The sequence below is a fragment of the Halichoerus grypus genome, chromosome 5 (assembly GCF_964656455.1).
Source record: "Halichoerus grypus chromosome 5, mHalGry1.hap1.1, whole genome shotgun sequence".
NCBI classification, from domain to species: Eukaryota; Metazoa; Chordata; class Mammalia; order Carnivora; family Phocidae; genus Halichoerus; species Halichoerus grypus.
In genome coordinates this window covers 23,093,595-23,110,586 of record NC_135716.1, presented here as the reverse complement: position 1 = coordinate 23,110,586, position 16,992 = coordinate 23,093,595, and the positions used below count along the sequence as shown (strand labels likewise).

General features: G+C 37.2%; 1 long non-coding RNA gene across 1 annotated transcript in view; it reads left to right on the top strand.

Moving 5' to 3' along the window:
• The window catches only part of LOC144381709 (uncharacterized), a 65,142-nt gene extending 54,402 nt beyond the window's left edge, over positions 1 to 10,740 (top strand). The window contains exon 3 of the long non-coding RNA XR_013447479.1: positions 10,544 to 10,740. This is a non-coding gene — a long non-coding RNA (uncharacterized LOC144381709). The remainder of the gene's footprint in view (positions 1 to 10,543) is intronic.
• The last annotated feature ends 6,252 nt before the right edge of the window (positions 10,741 to 16,992 follow it).

The window sequence follows — 16,992 nt, the reverse complement described above, 5'->3', positions numbered from 1 at the left end:
AAATTTTAAAGATGGCCATGATATTCCCTTGTAGTCTTCACATCTCCGGGCCAATACATTTTAAATTTACTTTTGCTTTTTATTTTAGCCTATTCTCCTTTACATTTCTCCCTCAGTGGCCTGCCTTTATCAATCTCTCAGTGTACTTATTTAGTCATTCATCAGTATTTTAAATGTGTCCTTTGAACTAACGACGGCACTAGACATGAAAAATACAATGTTGAACAAAAGCCCTGTTCTCAAGAACCTTACAGTCGGGACCGTGAGAAGAAGAACAGTTACAAGAAAGTGTGACTTGCTTTAGGACCGCATCAAGGAAGGGTCTACAGCAGGAGGGGCAGCTGACCTAGTTTTAAGAGGTCACCGGAGGCCTGCTGAGTGAAAGGACTTTAAGCTAAATGTTGAGGTGCGCGTAGATGTTAACCTGCTCGAGGAAGGATCACAGGATGTCCCAGGCAGACTGACCAGTTTTCCCAATCACAGTGATGACAATATTGAGAGGCACTTACCTGAGCTCCCTGGGGTTTCTCTTCCAATGGCAGAAGAGCAAGTTTTAGAGATATGATTTCAGTTATTACCTAGGTGACCTATTCCTTCTCCCACCCTATTGCCTTGTAAAATTTCTCCAATTGTAATTAGGACTCTTTACTTCACTTTATCACAATACCTACCCAACCCCACAAAATTAACCAAGGTGAGTTTAATTTGGGCTCTGAAAAAGGTCTTCGATAAGGCAAAACCTCCTGAAAATGGTAATAACAGTATTTATTGAGAATCAGTATGTTCAGTCACTGTGGTAAATGCTTTCCCTATGATTTAGGCATTATTTTCCCCATTTTATGGATGAATACACTGAGGCTCAAGACTGACCTAAATTCACCCAGCTAATAAGAAATTTGGACTCTAACTGCAGATTCTGAACCACTGTACCACCCCAACCCTCTCCCATATCAAACAGTTTCTCCCTTAACATCTGGCTCTGAGATAATACAAGTATTTATGGGGAGGACCACTTGGGTAGAGAGAAAAGGGAAGTGAGGATTTTAATCATGGGCCAAAGGACAGTAGCCTTGGGCGATTGCTGTCCTAGGGCAGTGGTTCATCAGAAGTGAGCAGTAAGGGAAGTGATTGCACTGAAAATAAGGAACACATGTTGTCAGAAAGGAAGAAAAGATGGGGGAACAGGCTACTGTCAAATCAAACTGATTCCATCTATTTTGACACCGCATTCAAGAGCAAGACCTGTTGGTTTAAATTACAAGTGTACAAGATTTCCAATGTCCATCATCTAATCCAGAAATCTCTGTCCCCATAGTAGGCTGTTAGCATGTCATCATTTCACAGGATGTGTGGGACTTCTCTAGTGGAGAATCAGATTATTGTTACAGTCTTTGTGAAAATAGAACAACACAGTGATAGAAAGCACAATTTAGATAACTATCTTCCTAATTATAGACTTCTGTATCATTAATGGCCTGAAACTGTGACCGAGCTGATGCCATGTGTTAGAAGTAGACAATAGTAAATCCAGTCTTCATTTTCACAATTTCATTATAAGTTTACCAAAGAGAATCAAATGATATAGTAAAGTTACAGAAAACAAAAACAAAAACAAAACAAACAAAAAGGAATAAAAAATAAGGAAAATGTGCTAACAAGGCTCCAGGAACATCGGCTTTTTCTACGCATTACATGCTATTAGTAAAAATACAAAATATAAACAAATTTTGGACATTTCAAGAGCACAAAACTATCTGTTTTGTTGTGTAGAACACAGAGTATAGTGTTGGGTGGTGCTAACTTCAAGAAATAAGAATGGGGACCACAGGTGGCAAGATATGTCACTACTGCAGGGATACTGGTGGCAGAACGTTCTCTGATTTGGGGGGGGGGCAATTTATTTTGGATGTTCTCTTTCAATCCTGAATCCAGCCAACTCTAATTTCGAGTAAAAGACGTTTCAGATATTGGTTAGGGTAGAGCTAGGTACTCTTCCAATGAAACCAATATTACTGAAGCTCATTTATTGCTTCCATAAAGTCCAAACTCCTGTTCCTAATCATCAAGTGGCCCCCCTTTCAGCCCTTCTGCACTTGTTTCCACCATCTTCCACAAGACCCTGCCAAGATCATCATGATCCTCTGCACTAGGCCAGGGCAGAGGTGTGAGGGTGGGGAAGGCTCACCCACTGGAAGAGACACACAGGCATCTCTCTACTGTCATGCAAATGGCCCCACTAGTGGAGCTCAGAAATGTAAATTCTGCTCAGCAACTGGGATGGTAGGGAAGTGGCTCACACAATTTGTTGAACAAAGTTGTTGGTATTTCCTCCTGGTTTTCCCCCATCATCTCACTCACTGTTCATTTTCTTCCTACAACTCTCCATTAATAGTGAAATGTCTCCTAATTTCCCAAGCTTAGTACAGTTTTACAAAAACAAAATTTACGATTTATATCAATAGGTGATCGATAGATAAGTGTATAGCCATTCAAAAAAATTTACTATATAGAAATCATCTAGCTAATTCAGACACATAAGATTTTTCTACCTCTTTGATATTACTTTAATTCTCCTTTTTCAATTTGATAGTAAGGTAAACTTACCTTTAAATATTCTTGGTAACAATTTATCTTTTCTAGACACCTGAAAAGAAGACTTCCTTTTTAGTATTCACTTGCTAGCTCTTATTTTTAAAAGATAGGGACATGCCTCTATAGCACCTAACTTGTCCCTTTAATAGTCAACGTAGTGTTAAAATGACTAGAGAAATTGTTTCCTAAAGGAAACTAGAGTGCAGGGTCAAATGCTATACTTGCTTATATTGGCTGTCTGGTTCCTGTTGCAATGGTACTTCTACCCCATTGGAAGGCAGACCAGAGTTAAGACTTCACTTTCAGACAGGATAAAAGACAATGACAGGGCTCAAATACTGTCTCTGTGACCAATATGACAGTCTTTCTTCGTTGACCCTCATTGTCCATGCTGTATGAATAAGGTTTTTCTAGACACTATAACTAAAAAGAAAACATCCAGTTTCTTAATATGCCTTCCCTAGTGAACCAGCCCTCCACTCCAAAGTCATAGGAAACCAATTTGCCTGAAGAACCAGACCTGGTTTTCAGTGTCTTTCCCAAAGCCAAACATTTCTAGGTTCATAAAGATTCTTTTACCTTAGTGGGTCTCTGCTAGAAGTTATTTCACATAAACATTTTTTAAAGATTTTATTTGTTTACTTTAGAGAGTGAGAGAGAGAAAGAGTGGGGGCAGGGGTAAAGGGAGAGAATCCCAAGCAGACTCTGTGCTTAGCATGGACCCTGATGCAGGGCTGGATCTCACAACCCTGAGATCATTACCTGAGTCAAAATCAAGCATCAGAGGCTTAACTGACGGTGCCACCCAGGCACGCCCTCATATAAACATTCTAAAGAATTTTAATAAACATTCTGTATGCCTCTTAAGAGAGACACTTAAGACAGGTTTCCTCCATTCCTTTATTAGGATAATTAGCAGGACAGTGGACTGGCCCATCTCCTCTCTGAGTTCTTCTATAGGACATATGTTGACTTTATCAGCTCTTCTAGTTGTGTGTTTTTGTTTTTGTTTTTGTTTTTAATAGATCAAATAGTCCTGGTCCCCAAAATTTGTGATGGAATGATGTTCAGGACAGAGAAAGACAGGAGGAGTTCTTATATGTAACCTTTTGGAAGAAAAGACTACTTTATATTTAATGTACCAATCTCACTAAGATCAGGTATATTGTAAAATTCATCAAAATGGAGCGCCTGGGTGGCTCAGTTGGTTGAGCGACTGCCTTCGGCTCGGGTCATGATCCTGGAGTCCCGGGATCGAGTCCCGCATCGGGCTCCCTGCTTGGTGGGGAGCCTGCCTTTCTCCCTCTGACCCTCCCCCCTCTCATGTGCTCTCTCTCTCTCATTCTCTCTGTCTCAAATAAATAAATAAAATCTTTAAAAAAAAAAATTCATCAAAATGTGGTTTTTTTTTGAGACATATATAGATATTTTTAATCTATTTTAAGCTTTGTATTTATTTTTTGTATTTACGTGTTTATTATTTCATTGAGGTATAACTAACAAATAAAATTGTGTATATTTAAAGCATACAATATGATTTGATAAACATATAAATTGTGAAATGATTACCATAATCAAGTGAACACATCCATCCCTTCACAGTTACTTTTTTTTGGGGAGGGGGGGTGAGAACACTTAAGATCCACTCTCAGCAAATTTGAAGTATATACAACTTACTAACTATAGGCACTACATTGTACATTAGATCGTTAGAATTTATGCATCTTATAACCGAAAGTGTGCACCCTTACACCAACCTCTCTGCATTTCCCCCAACCTCCCTAGCCCCTGGCAACTACCATTCTCCTCTCTGTTTCTATGAGTTCAGCTTTTTTTTTTTTTTTCCAGATTTCACATATGAGTGGTACCATACAGTATTTGTGTTCTCTGTCTGCTTCTCTCACTGTCTGGCTTATTTCACTTAGCATAATGCCCTTCAGTTTTATGTATCTCGTCGCAAGTGGCAGGATTTCTTTCTTTTTTAATGGATGAATACTATTTCACTGTGTCTATACACCACACTTTTTTTTATCCATTCATCCACTTATGGACACTTAGGTTGCTTCCACATCTTGGTTACTCTGAATAATGCTGCAATGAGCAGAGAAGTACAAGATATCTTTTCAAGATATTGATTTCTTGATCAATAATTAAATAATTAAAAGCTTTCATTTAGTGAAACTTGTTTTGGACTAACAAAGGCAGGACTAACCTGATTCAGTAACATCCAAATTAGAGAATATTTAAATAAAATCCAGTTTTCTTACAGTCAAATCATCATAAACAAAGAATAAACAAGATGCCTTTCTCATTTGCTTGAAAGAAGAGGTAGTCAGCTTTGGCATTTACCAGGATACAAAAAAATGTAAATCCTTTTTACATTTGTTCTCTCTGAAAATTAGATATTAATTCTATGATTCTCTTCCCCTTACCCAGATATACTGTCATTTATGTAGAATTCTCCTGCTTTAAGGATAGTGGGAGATAAGTTTTAGGTCTACCCTAACAGAATTATCTCAATTTCAGATTTAGTCCTACTGAATTATTAAATTGTCTTGAGAATAAAGTTAGACTTGAATTTTATTTGTTAAGCATCTATTTCTAAGATTTTAAGTGTTAGCCTTTCCAATGCAATTTTTAATCATTTCATATGGTTCCTCGTTCCTCAATAAAGAGAGTGTTGTGAGAGTCGTTTGTAGTAAGATCAGACATTTCCTTCATTCCATCTGTTACAGGAAGTGTGGAAGGAAACGTTAGAAGAAAGATAACTGAGGGAAAGGATAAGGAGGTGTGTGACAAGGATGCTACTCCAAATTGTAAATAAACAAGAATGGGCAATTAGCAGAGCAAAAGTAAGCTACCTGATCATAAGTGAAACCCAGTAGCTCCTAAAGCAGATACAAAAGTGTCCTTCTGCACCAGGAGAAAGTGCCCTTTGCATTGGGGAAGAACCACAAGGCTTACTGGGCCACTTTTGAAATCTAAGCCTGTCCTGTTCCTTCCTGGATTCTAGCATCAGTTCCTTTTCTTTGAGCTTCTATTTGATGCATAACTTGACAGGACAATTCGGTGGTTTGGCTAGAACCTGGCTGAAACATGTATCAAATGTTTAGTGACTTCTACTTGCCACGGTTCAGCAGTTTTCATTTTTAAATAGGTATTAATCTTGTTGAAATATTTACTTTATTGTGGTGAGTTGCAATATTTCCCTATTCTGCCAATGAGATTCTGTGGTAAGATTAGCTCTGCCTTTTTAATGAAAATGTTTCTAGAAGTTTACTTTATGGGTGCTGTCTTATCAATCACTCAGTTATTCATTCACATGGAATACAGATAAATAGAAATACCATCAACAATGAGAAAACTTCAAAAAATCATAGCTTATTACAGATACATAGCCCAAAGTTTGGGTGTATTAAAAAATAGCTTTTAAATTTAAAAGTTCCTAGCCTCTAACTTTTTATTTTATTTTATTTTATTTTATTTTTTAATTTATTTGACAGAGAGAGAGAGCCAGAGAGGGAACACAAGCAGGGGGAGTGGGAGAGGGAGAAGCAGGCCTCCCGCAGAGCAGGGAGCCCGATGTGGGGCTTGATCCCGGGACCCTGGGACCATGACCCGAGCCGAAGGCAGACGCCCAATGACTGAGCCACCCAGGCGCCCCTTTTTTATTTTATTTTTTAAAATTATTCCCAGAGACTAAATCTAGTGGAAGCTGTTTTCCCCTTTTCATTCACATATTTCTTTCTTAATCTCCAAAATTTCCCATAATAATGATCATTTTCTGTATCAGTGATTCCTGAACTTGGGGATTTTACCTACAAGAAAATACTTTTTAAATAAATAAGAACTGGAAACCAACAATAGGATTGGCAAACCTTTTTGCGAAATTCACATAGTACAAAAATAACTATAACAATTGTCATCATTTTCTCATAGAACAAAAGATACTTTTGTACCAAAATAAATCAGTATTATTTTTATGAAAAGCTTGCTACATCATCCTTACTTTTCACATTCTGTCATTCTTTCAAAGATCAGTACAAACACATGTGCTGATCTATGAGAATCTCTCTTTTCTACTATATGATCACAAAATATTATTACTTTGTTAAATTTCATACTGTTTCTTATTTAACATACTTTGCAATATACTTGAAATGTTCCTATGTGTTTAAGGACATTCCTTTCAGTGACATCAGTCTCTTATACTCTAATGTATGTATAAATAGAGAGGCAGCTCTAATTGAATGAATAAATTACTCAAATACAGTGGAGTATCTACAAATCCTCTCTATAGAAAAGGAGAATATTTTTCCTCTATTTCTTCAAAAGAGAAATTATTATGATTATATAGTGCTGTACACAGTTACTAATTTGCTCATGAATAAGTGAACTTACACATGAATAAGTGGATAAGTAGACCTTGCTTAAGATCTTCTTAATAAGCGGCAGTCCTCTGAATTAGCTTTTCTCAGTTGGGAGAGCCGGACACCCTCACTGAAGTGGCAAGATGGCAGGGGTGGAGGGGGCATTCCTTAGAAATACTTTGGAGGTACATTTGAAGGATATAATCTTACCATCATCCCCATAGGTTAAGCCATAGAAGGATCCTTCCTCATGAGTATAGAATATAGGTTTTAGTTTTAGGAACCATAGGAGCAGTAAAATCTGAACTTTTAAGAAAGTGACCCACCATTAAATTAACAAAGCTTTCTATCCTGTACCTTCATTTTCTTCTCAATACCAACTGGCATATTTTTTCCTTTGTTTTGTGTCTTTTCTTAACTTCTGCTTCTTCATTGTTTCTGCTTCCTAAAATTCCATCTTATAATATAGCATAATAATAAGGATCATGGGTTATAAAGTGATATAAATCTGAATTTGAATGCAAGTTTTGCCAGTGGTTGACTGTTCAGATTGGTAATATACTTCATCTCATTGATTTCAGTTTCATGAACTATAAGATAAAATGAAAGTAGTAACTAATTTAAATTTAATGAATGAGATAATACTAGTAAAATAGCTGCTTTACTGGAAATGGTTAGTATTGTTGACTATTATTTTATTACTATGCCTAAGGACTATCATGGCCCTGATTGACTCAGCATTATTTGGAAGCTTTGGCTCCCATGCTAACACCATTATTATTTCTGTATTACCCCATTTAAGTTCCCAAGAAAGTAATCTATTGACTATGATAATAAATCTATCTTCCATAGCAGGACAATTTCTAGGTGTATGGTTAGCCTACAGATTGGCTGTCTTGGGTCAGTTATCCAGTCTTGTCCTAATGGCTGTGGGAGGCAGGTAGAAGTACAGATGCACAAGCTAATGCAAAATACAGTCTCATAAATTTCCCCCTTTAGTAGTATCCTCAGACAGGGCTGTCTCACTTAGAAAGAGCTGTGAGTAGAACAGATTTTAAATGACATGTTGAGTTTATTCCCCAAGAAAGAATCCAGAAGATATTCTATTTTGAAGTACATGAATTGTACATGATCTTATCCTATAATCAACTATTTGTATAATATTGGGGTTTGAAAGATCCTGGTATCTCACTGGTATTTTTATGGTATATAAATATGGCCTGCTAAAGCTAAGAAATGTAAACGAAGCAAAGTGAACCAAATATACATGTAGTTAAAGTTAAACCTGTAGACATGTTTAGCCCAGGTTCATTCTGACATATGGGCAGAAAACTTGGTTAGTTTGTTCTCACTGTATCCAAACCCATGATAATGTCCTGCTTTGGAAGACAGAGAGATAGAAACAGTATAATTACTGATGGAAAACTAGTACAGATAAAATAAGAATAACCTAAGCTTTAATTCAAACCTCAAACCATAAGCCCAACCCAAGACTTTTTTTAGTTTCATATAGGTTCAGATAACTTTGGACTTTAGAAAACACCATTTTCTCAAAGGGACACTTCTTACGTTGTACGCTTTAAGAATAAACAGAGTAAATATAGAATATAGGGACAACTCCTGTTCAGAACGTTGGTTCCTGGCTGGGTTTTTGCAATTGCTTGCCAGCTGATGAAGTAGAACAAAGAGAGAATGCAAGGGTTTAGGTAATCCAATTTAACACTCATATTGACTCCCTGGAAGAGCCTAAAACACTATCAAATTACATGAAATTTAATCTTAAAAAAATAAAACTATAGTTATATAATATCTAATCTACAAGGGCAGATATAGATTAAAATTCTCCATTTGTATACATCTCTACCTGTTTTCTTTATGCTTTCTGACAAATTTCAGTGGATTTATATGACAATAGGATTTTCTTTCTAACCCTCTTCTGTCATTTTTTTTCTATTTTCTTCCTCTATCTCCCTCTCTTCTATTCCTTCCCTCTTCTCCTTTTCCTCTTCTTCCCCTGTATTAAGTAATGGCTGAATGCATAGTATTCTGATAGGAGAGTCAGAGGAGCATTATCACACTCCTTTGATCCAGCAAGTACATCACCAGGTACTTGGTTTTCCCCTAAATGGAGGGTCTGCAGAAGACAACAATTGAGACTGTATCTCTCTAATTGACTGAAATTTTCTTATACTTTTCCTTTTCCCTTCATTAGAAGTATCTACAAATTTGTATTACCTAAGCATACTTCCTGATGAGACTGGTTGAAGATCTATTATTTGTCTGCCTAGACCCCTCCTTCCCTTAAGAAACTGTTTCTTTCCCAAAGCTCTATGTGGTTCTGATGAGAATTGCTATCTAGGCCAGGGGTTGATAGGTCCAGACATAGGCCCAAACAGAGATAGGCAGGGTTATTTCAAGTTTTTTTAATGCACTTAAAGGAAAAAAGGCAGCCCCTTTCCCAGTGGTCATGTTCCTGGTAATATGGAGAAAGCCAGTCTGAGAATAAAATCAACTCTCCACAGAAAGGGGGAGATGAAAGTCAATGAAGAGTCCTGGTGCTATTTGTGCTCTTGCTTCTAATTGTGCCTGAGGCAGAGAGTAAAAGCCCAACCATACTACACTTGACTGTTGAGAATATGAGACATTCATGGGAGAGTGAGCAATAATCAAGTCGTGACTGAGCAAAGACTATGCCCATCTTTAAATTTCTTTTTTTCAGCTTGATTAGTTCAATAGGGTTGATCTTATTATAATGAAGTTGCCCTGAATAAAATAAAAATTGAAGCGAAGATAGTTCAAGAGGGTGCTAGGTATAAGAGAAAAGCTGTGTCTTGTTGACACGAAGGGGATTTAATTGTCTCGAGGGGGGTGCCTGTCACAGATTCTCAAAGAAAAGATGGATGATTTTAAACACTGAAATGACCTAATCGTCAGACAGACTTTGGTTCAAATTCCAGTTCTGCCTTTTAGGAATTCACTGACTTTGAGCAAGTTACTTGACCTCTGTATTTCTATTTTTTTTTATTTTATTTTAAAATGAGACAAAAATACTACCCCACTTGTGGAGTTATTTGACGGCTAAAAATGCCACTTGTGTACAGCTCTCAGAAGAGCATGGTACATAGTAAATGCTCAGTAAATGGTGGTCACTGTTGTTGATTCCTTTTCTGAGGGAGCTGCAAAAGAGCAAGCTTCTCCATTCGGTTTGAGTCCTAGCTGAAGCAGTAAACAGGTAGAGTGTAAGCCTACATGTTCTCCCTCTGGCTAAAGGGAAGAGTAACTGCCAATGAAACCAATTGTCAGGGGTGGTGCACAACTGAAGTCAACCAATGCAGATGGTGATGGATTGGTGTTGGGAAGACCATGGACTAAAGAGGAAGGGAGATGTTTGAAATTGATTAATCATCCTTTTATATGTCATCTCCTCTGGTGGTAAGAATTGGGAAAAGTATATAGAGCCAAGTCTTATAAACTAATGTCCTTCACTTTATGTGTATCATAATTTATATAGGAACACCAGCTCCTTCATATCAAGGGTCTACTTATTCATTCAACAGATTTTCATTGATCCCCCATTATAGGTCAGGAATCGTGCTGGGCACCATGATGAAAAGAAGAATGATGATCCTCTGTCCTCACATGGCTTCCAGTTAAGTCTGTTTCCTTGGTCCTTCATTATGACTGATACTCATTTCCAGGGAGTTCCCTCCATGATCCCTATAACTGTTTTATAATTAATCTTTCCCCAAAGAATACAATGCGTTTTCTTAAGAAGTAATTGGGTCTGGCTGTATTTGTATCATCAAAGAGTGAATACAACTGAGAAATCATTATTTCCAATGTAAGCTATTTTGCTCTGTGTTTTTCTTCACCAGCCTTGGTAACAACCTGGAAAATGGTCTGGTGCTTTTCTGATGCTGATTTTGATGTCTACTTTTGCTGTCAACTCTTCCAAACACCATGTGACACTGCCACTTATTTTCAGTGGTTTCTGGCATGAAGTTCAGGAATAATTAAATGAAAGCATATCAACCCCCAAAATGCTATTTTTATACTCCCCCACCATAAACTTTTGGCTATCTACCAGCACTATTTTTTTTTCTTTTTCTTCTTCTTTTTATCAAAAAGAGACATGTTCACCATATTTCTAAAATAACATATTAGAGGAAAGCAGTCCACCCAGAGACTGCTAGTTTTCAGAGTACATTTGAAATGCTCAAAATGTTATTTTGAATTGGTATCAGGGGTCTCCAAGGTACTTACAATATAATTAGAATTTATACATGAAAAATTGCTGTGGGAAAGAGAGCAACTATTCTGTGATTTCTATTTTGAAGATAAAAAAATTGACACACCCCAGTTATAGTCATATGACAAATCAGTAAGTAGTGTTGTCAAGGAGAGAATCTCGTCAAAACTTCTAGTCAAATGTGCCATCTACTTCATCATAATGAAATTGAAATATATGAATATAATAATGTTGTCAATTCAATGAATCACTTGCTTCATTATCTTCAAGTTCTACCTCCCGTGACCTATGTAGGCTATTAAGCCAAGATTAAATAATGAGTTACCTACTGAACTTTAGAACAATTTATGCTTTGCCCCTAACTAACCTATATCCAACAAGAGCAAGTACAGAGAAAGGTGACTTTACACATGTGTACACATGTCCACACATGCATGCAAATGCACATGTACTCATGAAAAGAAGAGATAAAGAAGCATACGGCTAAAAAAAAAAAAAAAAAAAAAAAGGCCTTTCAAATGAACCTACACTGGTTATCATAGTGAAAGAAATCTCCTTTCTCCTTAGAGCATATTCAAATTTTAGAAGAAAAATGGCTTTGAGAGAGAGAGAAAAAAAAGAACTAACATTGAAGAGCCAATTATATTCCAGTCCTTGAGCTAGGCTTGTTATGTGGATCATCATATTTTAACCTCTCACATACTTTGTGGCAGCTCTCATATTCAATATGTGCATAGGAGTTTACAAAGCTCAAGAAGGCTGGGTAGTTGCTAAAATTCATACAGATAGTAAATAATAATCCAGAATGCACATCTCAGTTCTAACTGATTCCAAAGCCTATGTTTCCCTTTTATACCATATTGTGTAATGATGACCAATTATTAGGATAAAATTGTAGGGTTCTGCTTTTGTTGTTGCTGAACAGTTTGGGGCTATCAGCTTACATTATATCTCTAGTAGTTTATCTATAACATGGCGTCCAATAGAAAATTCTTCGAGAATTTTCTGGGGCTTTTTTCTTTTCATCTTTGGTCTTCCCACTGTGGGTTCTTTTTTCCATTGATTTTATGTTTAAAGTCTACTTTGGAAGCTTTACCTACACTTCTTATAATTTAGTTTATCTTTTTGTGTATTCTCCACTAAGTATTCAAAATATAAATTTATAATTCCTAAAGGAATATAGAAATATAAAACAAATTTAATGTTTTAATAAACTTACCAGTATTATTTATTCTGATACTTCTGCTTATTTTGCTTTTTTTTCCTCCAATCAATCAAACATGAGTTTCTTTTACCCATATCCTAGGATGTTTGAATGTATAAACTAGAGATGTCAGTGTTAAATTAAAAAAGGCACTCTGGAAGACAGTAGGGAGGTTCCTTAAAAAGTTAAAAATAGGGGCACCTGAGTGGCTCAGTCATTAAGCGTCTGCCTTAGGCTCAGGTCATGATCCCAGGGTCCTGGGATCGAGCCCCGCATCAGGCTCCTTGCTCAGAGGGAAGCCTGCTTCTCTCTCCCCCATCCCCCTGCTTGTGTTCCCTCTCTTGCTGTGTCTTTCTCTGTCAAATAAATAAATAAAATCTTTAAAAAAAAAGTTAAAAATAGAGATACCCTATCATCCAGCAATTACACTACTAAGTATTTACCCAAGGATACAAACATAGTGATTTGAAGGGGCATATGCACCCCAATGCTTATAGCAGCAATGTCCACAATTGCCAATATATGGAAAGAGCCCAGATGTCCACTGACAGATGAATGGATAAAGAAGATGTACTCTCTATCTCTCTCTCTATATATATATGTGAATATTAGCCATCAAAAAGAAAGAAATCTTGCCATTTGCAACGATATAGATGGAACTAGAGGGTATTATGCTAAGCAAAATAAGTCAGAGAGAGCCAATACCATATGATTTCACTCATATGTGGAATTTAAGAAACAAAACAGATGAACACAGGGGAAGAGAAGGAAAAATAAAATAAGATGAAAATTGAGAGGTCGGCAAACCATAGGAGATGCTGAACTCTAAGAAACAAACTGAGGGTTGCTGGAGGGGAGGTGGGGGGAGGATGGGGTACTTGGGTGATGGGCATTAAGGAGGGCACTTGATGTAATGGGCACTGGGTGTTACATGCAACTGATGAATCACTAAATTCTACCTCTGGAACTAATAAACAAAAAATTAAAAAAAGGAAAAAAAGTAACAATTCAGGTAGAATGGGCTAATCAGCTCAAGTTTTACTTAGGGGGAGTTAAAAAAAATATTATGGGCGTCATTCAATTCCATTTTGCTAACTTTCTCAAATGCTGTATAAGCATATAGTTATGTCATTTTGAAATCATTTCATGATTTTTATACATTTTATTTAAGCAGTTGGGTTTACAAAGAGCATACTATAGTACCATCTTGGCATGGTTGGGTCAGGGCCAAATGGGGTGCTGGAAAGGGAATAGGCTATGCACCATGCTGCCTCCTGGCCATTTCAATTAAGGACAAACTGAAATACCCAACATTTTAGGAAAGACACTGTGTGAGTGAGGCTGTGTGTATATCAAGACTTCCCTTTAAACCCTTGCATTCTTTTCTGCCATGTATAGTGTACATTATGCTCTTCTATAATTATAAATGTATGTTTCCCATCACCACAAAGACTTCTCATTGCTTGAAGGAAATGCAGCTTCAAAGAGCTTAAATTGTGAAGGGCAGGCCCCCTTCTGAGAGCTACCATTGCTTGGGGGTGATTCCTCCTCTAACTCATCCACAGTGATATCCTGGCCAGCTTTGCTGGCTGCATCTTACCATGTCTCGATTGGCCTGAGGCTTTGGTGGTCTTGGCTTTTGAAAAGAGCATCTTTGAATTTTTGATAATGTAAATCTCAGTATTGTCTTTTAAAGAATATTTTTGTAGCATGCTCCCTTACTATCTAAAAGGCAGAAAGGGTTCCAGTCTTTTGTGATTCTAAACTTCACACACAAAGGATTTTTGAAGAGCACTGGCACTTTGATTAGAGGGTAAACTTCACATCCCGACGGAGTTTCAGTTTTAAGTTGCTGAGAGTCAAAAGTAAAGTGACATGCAACAGAAGAAAGGATATAGAAATATAAGTTTAAAATGTGACGATCTAAAAAAACATGTAACGTACTTTATGACAGTAGCAGTTTGAGAGAAAAATATGGTCTATTTTTAACCATCTTTTAAAAAACTCTAACAATTACACTTTTTGAAAGCCTCTTCAAGATAGCAGCTCCCAAGAATGAAATCATGTCAGCCAATAATTATAATAGCTTATAGAACCTTGTGCCAGGCACTGTGTTAAGCTCTTTTCAAAGTTAATCTTACGTAATACTTCCGATTAATCTATAGCATTACTAATATTATCCCATTTTACATATAAGGGATCTGAGGTACATAAAGGATCAAGAAACTTGTCCAGAATCACACACCTAGAATACTATGAAAATAAGTTTGGAAACCAGATCACGAGACTTCATACCTTGTGCCTGGAACGTTTATGTTATGCTTTTATGAATGTTTCGTTTGGGGATAACTTTTAAGTGGCTTTGAGAAGTATAAAACACAAAAACTTGAATTTACCTCTACTGATTCTTGGTGGTGCCCAACCTAAAAAATATCCCCACCAGTGTGCTCTCACAGTGACATATCAGAGTTGACTTATAATCCTGCCGAAAATGAATCTTTCTTAAATGAGGATAACAATAAAGTAGGTATCATTTAATAAGCGTTTACCATATCCTAGGTAGTACACTAAGTGTGTTACAGAAATGTTCTCATTTTAATCCACTCGCAACTCCATCAGTCAGAGGTTATTATTTCCATTTTGAGCTTGTGGTGATTTGGGCTTAAGGAAATTGTGTAACTTGGTTAGAGGTACATGGTGAGGGGTGGAGCAAGAAGTTGAATTGACACTTGCCTGTTTGATTCCAAATTCCATGCTCTTGAATGTAGCATTAAATCGCCTTTACATAAAGAAAACAACATGAAAGATACATTTACTGAGCATACATAGAGTATAGGATATTCTACCGGTAAGTTTAAACTCATATATAATTTCTTAACTATGCCTATTCCTTTTATGTTTTCATGATATCTGTTTTTCAGATGAAGGGTATTCCTCAATCACCTTATTTTTTTCCCCACATAAACTGTGAAGAAGATAAGAAGTAAGTTCCAAAACCCAGAGAGAGACTTCCATGCTGGTCCAACTGGTGCCACTTCTCCCTTAGTCATTACATAACACTAGTCAAACAGACAAGACCTCTGCAACCCACACCCATGAGCAACTAATCTAACCATGATACTATTGTAAAGAAAAGAAAAGAAAAGAAAATTTCACAACCTCCTCTGATAATTCATGGAAATATTCATACACCAAACTTCACTGTCAGAAAGGTCATAGTGAAACTTTAATGTAAATAATATACGCTTCTCTTTTTTAAACTTCTAATAACCACAGCAACTTTCCTTCAGTAGTGAGTGGTAGTTGTAATAATAATGTTTTTTATTATCCCTTTACTGTTCAAAATACCATTTTTCACAGCACTGCTGAAAGGCAGTATTCTCTCTCCTGCTTCAGTAATGTGCTTGGTACTGAACTGGTTTTAGCGCTGTTTTTATGATCTTATCCTATGGCACTGGTTAGGGATGAGAAAGTTTTATTTGCCTCACCACTGAATCTGCAATGTCCAGATAAGTAGAATCATATTTTAGGGCATCAGATGTTTTTTAGACACTCATTCTGATATGCTATTACTGATGACTCTGCTCCCCCAAATACAAATGCAAGAAGAAATGCAAAGTTATGAAGTATTTTTCCAACTCTGTGTAGCTCAGGGAAGACAGAGCCATATTGTGATTTACAGCAAAGGTATCCCTCAAAGTTTCAAAGGTGCTTATCATTTACCAAGAACTAAAGTGCACCAATGACTATGGTGGCCTAGGTTCTAAAAAGGCAAAGGGTTACATGGTAGAGATGGAGATATAAAGAATCAATCAGGAAGGCCAAAGAAATCTGGGAAATCAATCACAACTCCAATGACAGGTGCCTCCAGATCAAATGAAGGACTAAAGAATCCAAGCTCCCACACGTGGGTGTGTTGTTTGAACCAGCTGTCAGTGTCAAATAGAGTATCGAGTCATTTTATCTCCGTGATTCACAAGCAGGTCTGGGCCATACCAGTGAGACTTTGATTGCTTGATGTGGAAAAGGAGATAATGAACCTCAAAGCAGCCTGAGATCTAGTTTTGGCTTTACTCTAATCCTGGCTTAGATTCTGGTCTTGCCCATCCTGAAATGATGAGGTCAGCATTGCCCAGCACTGCCAAGCTCACCCTGGATATGAAGTTAACTACCAACTGCAGGATTAAATAGACCCTCTCACCTCACTCACCCCGGACCCGGACCAATTTTTTTTTTTTTTTTTTTTTTACCTGAGGCATGCTGGAATTCAGAAATACCATTCCAACACTGTCAAACAGCCTTCAGTCACTCCTGCTACCAGGTCAGCCTTGACCTTGGAACAGAGGCTTCTGCTTTGTTTCTGAGTCTCAGTCTCCACCTTTTCATCCAATTCAGGTGATCAGATCTGTGTATCTCTTTGTGCCTGAGTCACCTTTAATAACCTCTCCAGTTCCCTTCTTGCCCTGCCAAAGCGTAAGAATCCAGGACACTAGTCCTAGAATGGAGAAAGGAGGATATCCTAGGGTTGAGAACTGAAGACCTATTCCATACTTGTAAGGTTCTGGCATGGAGAAATT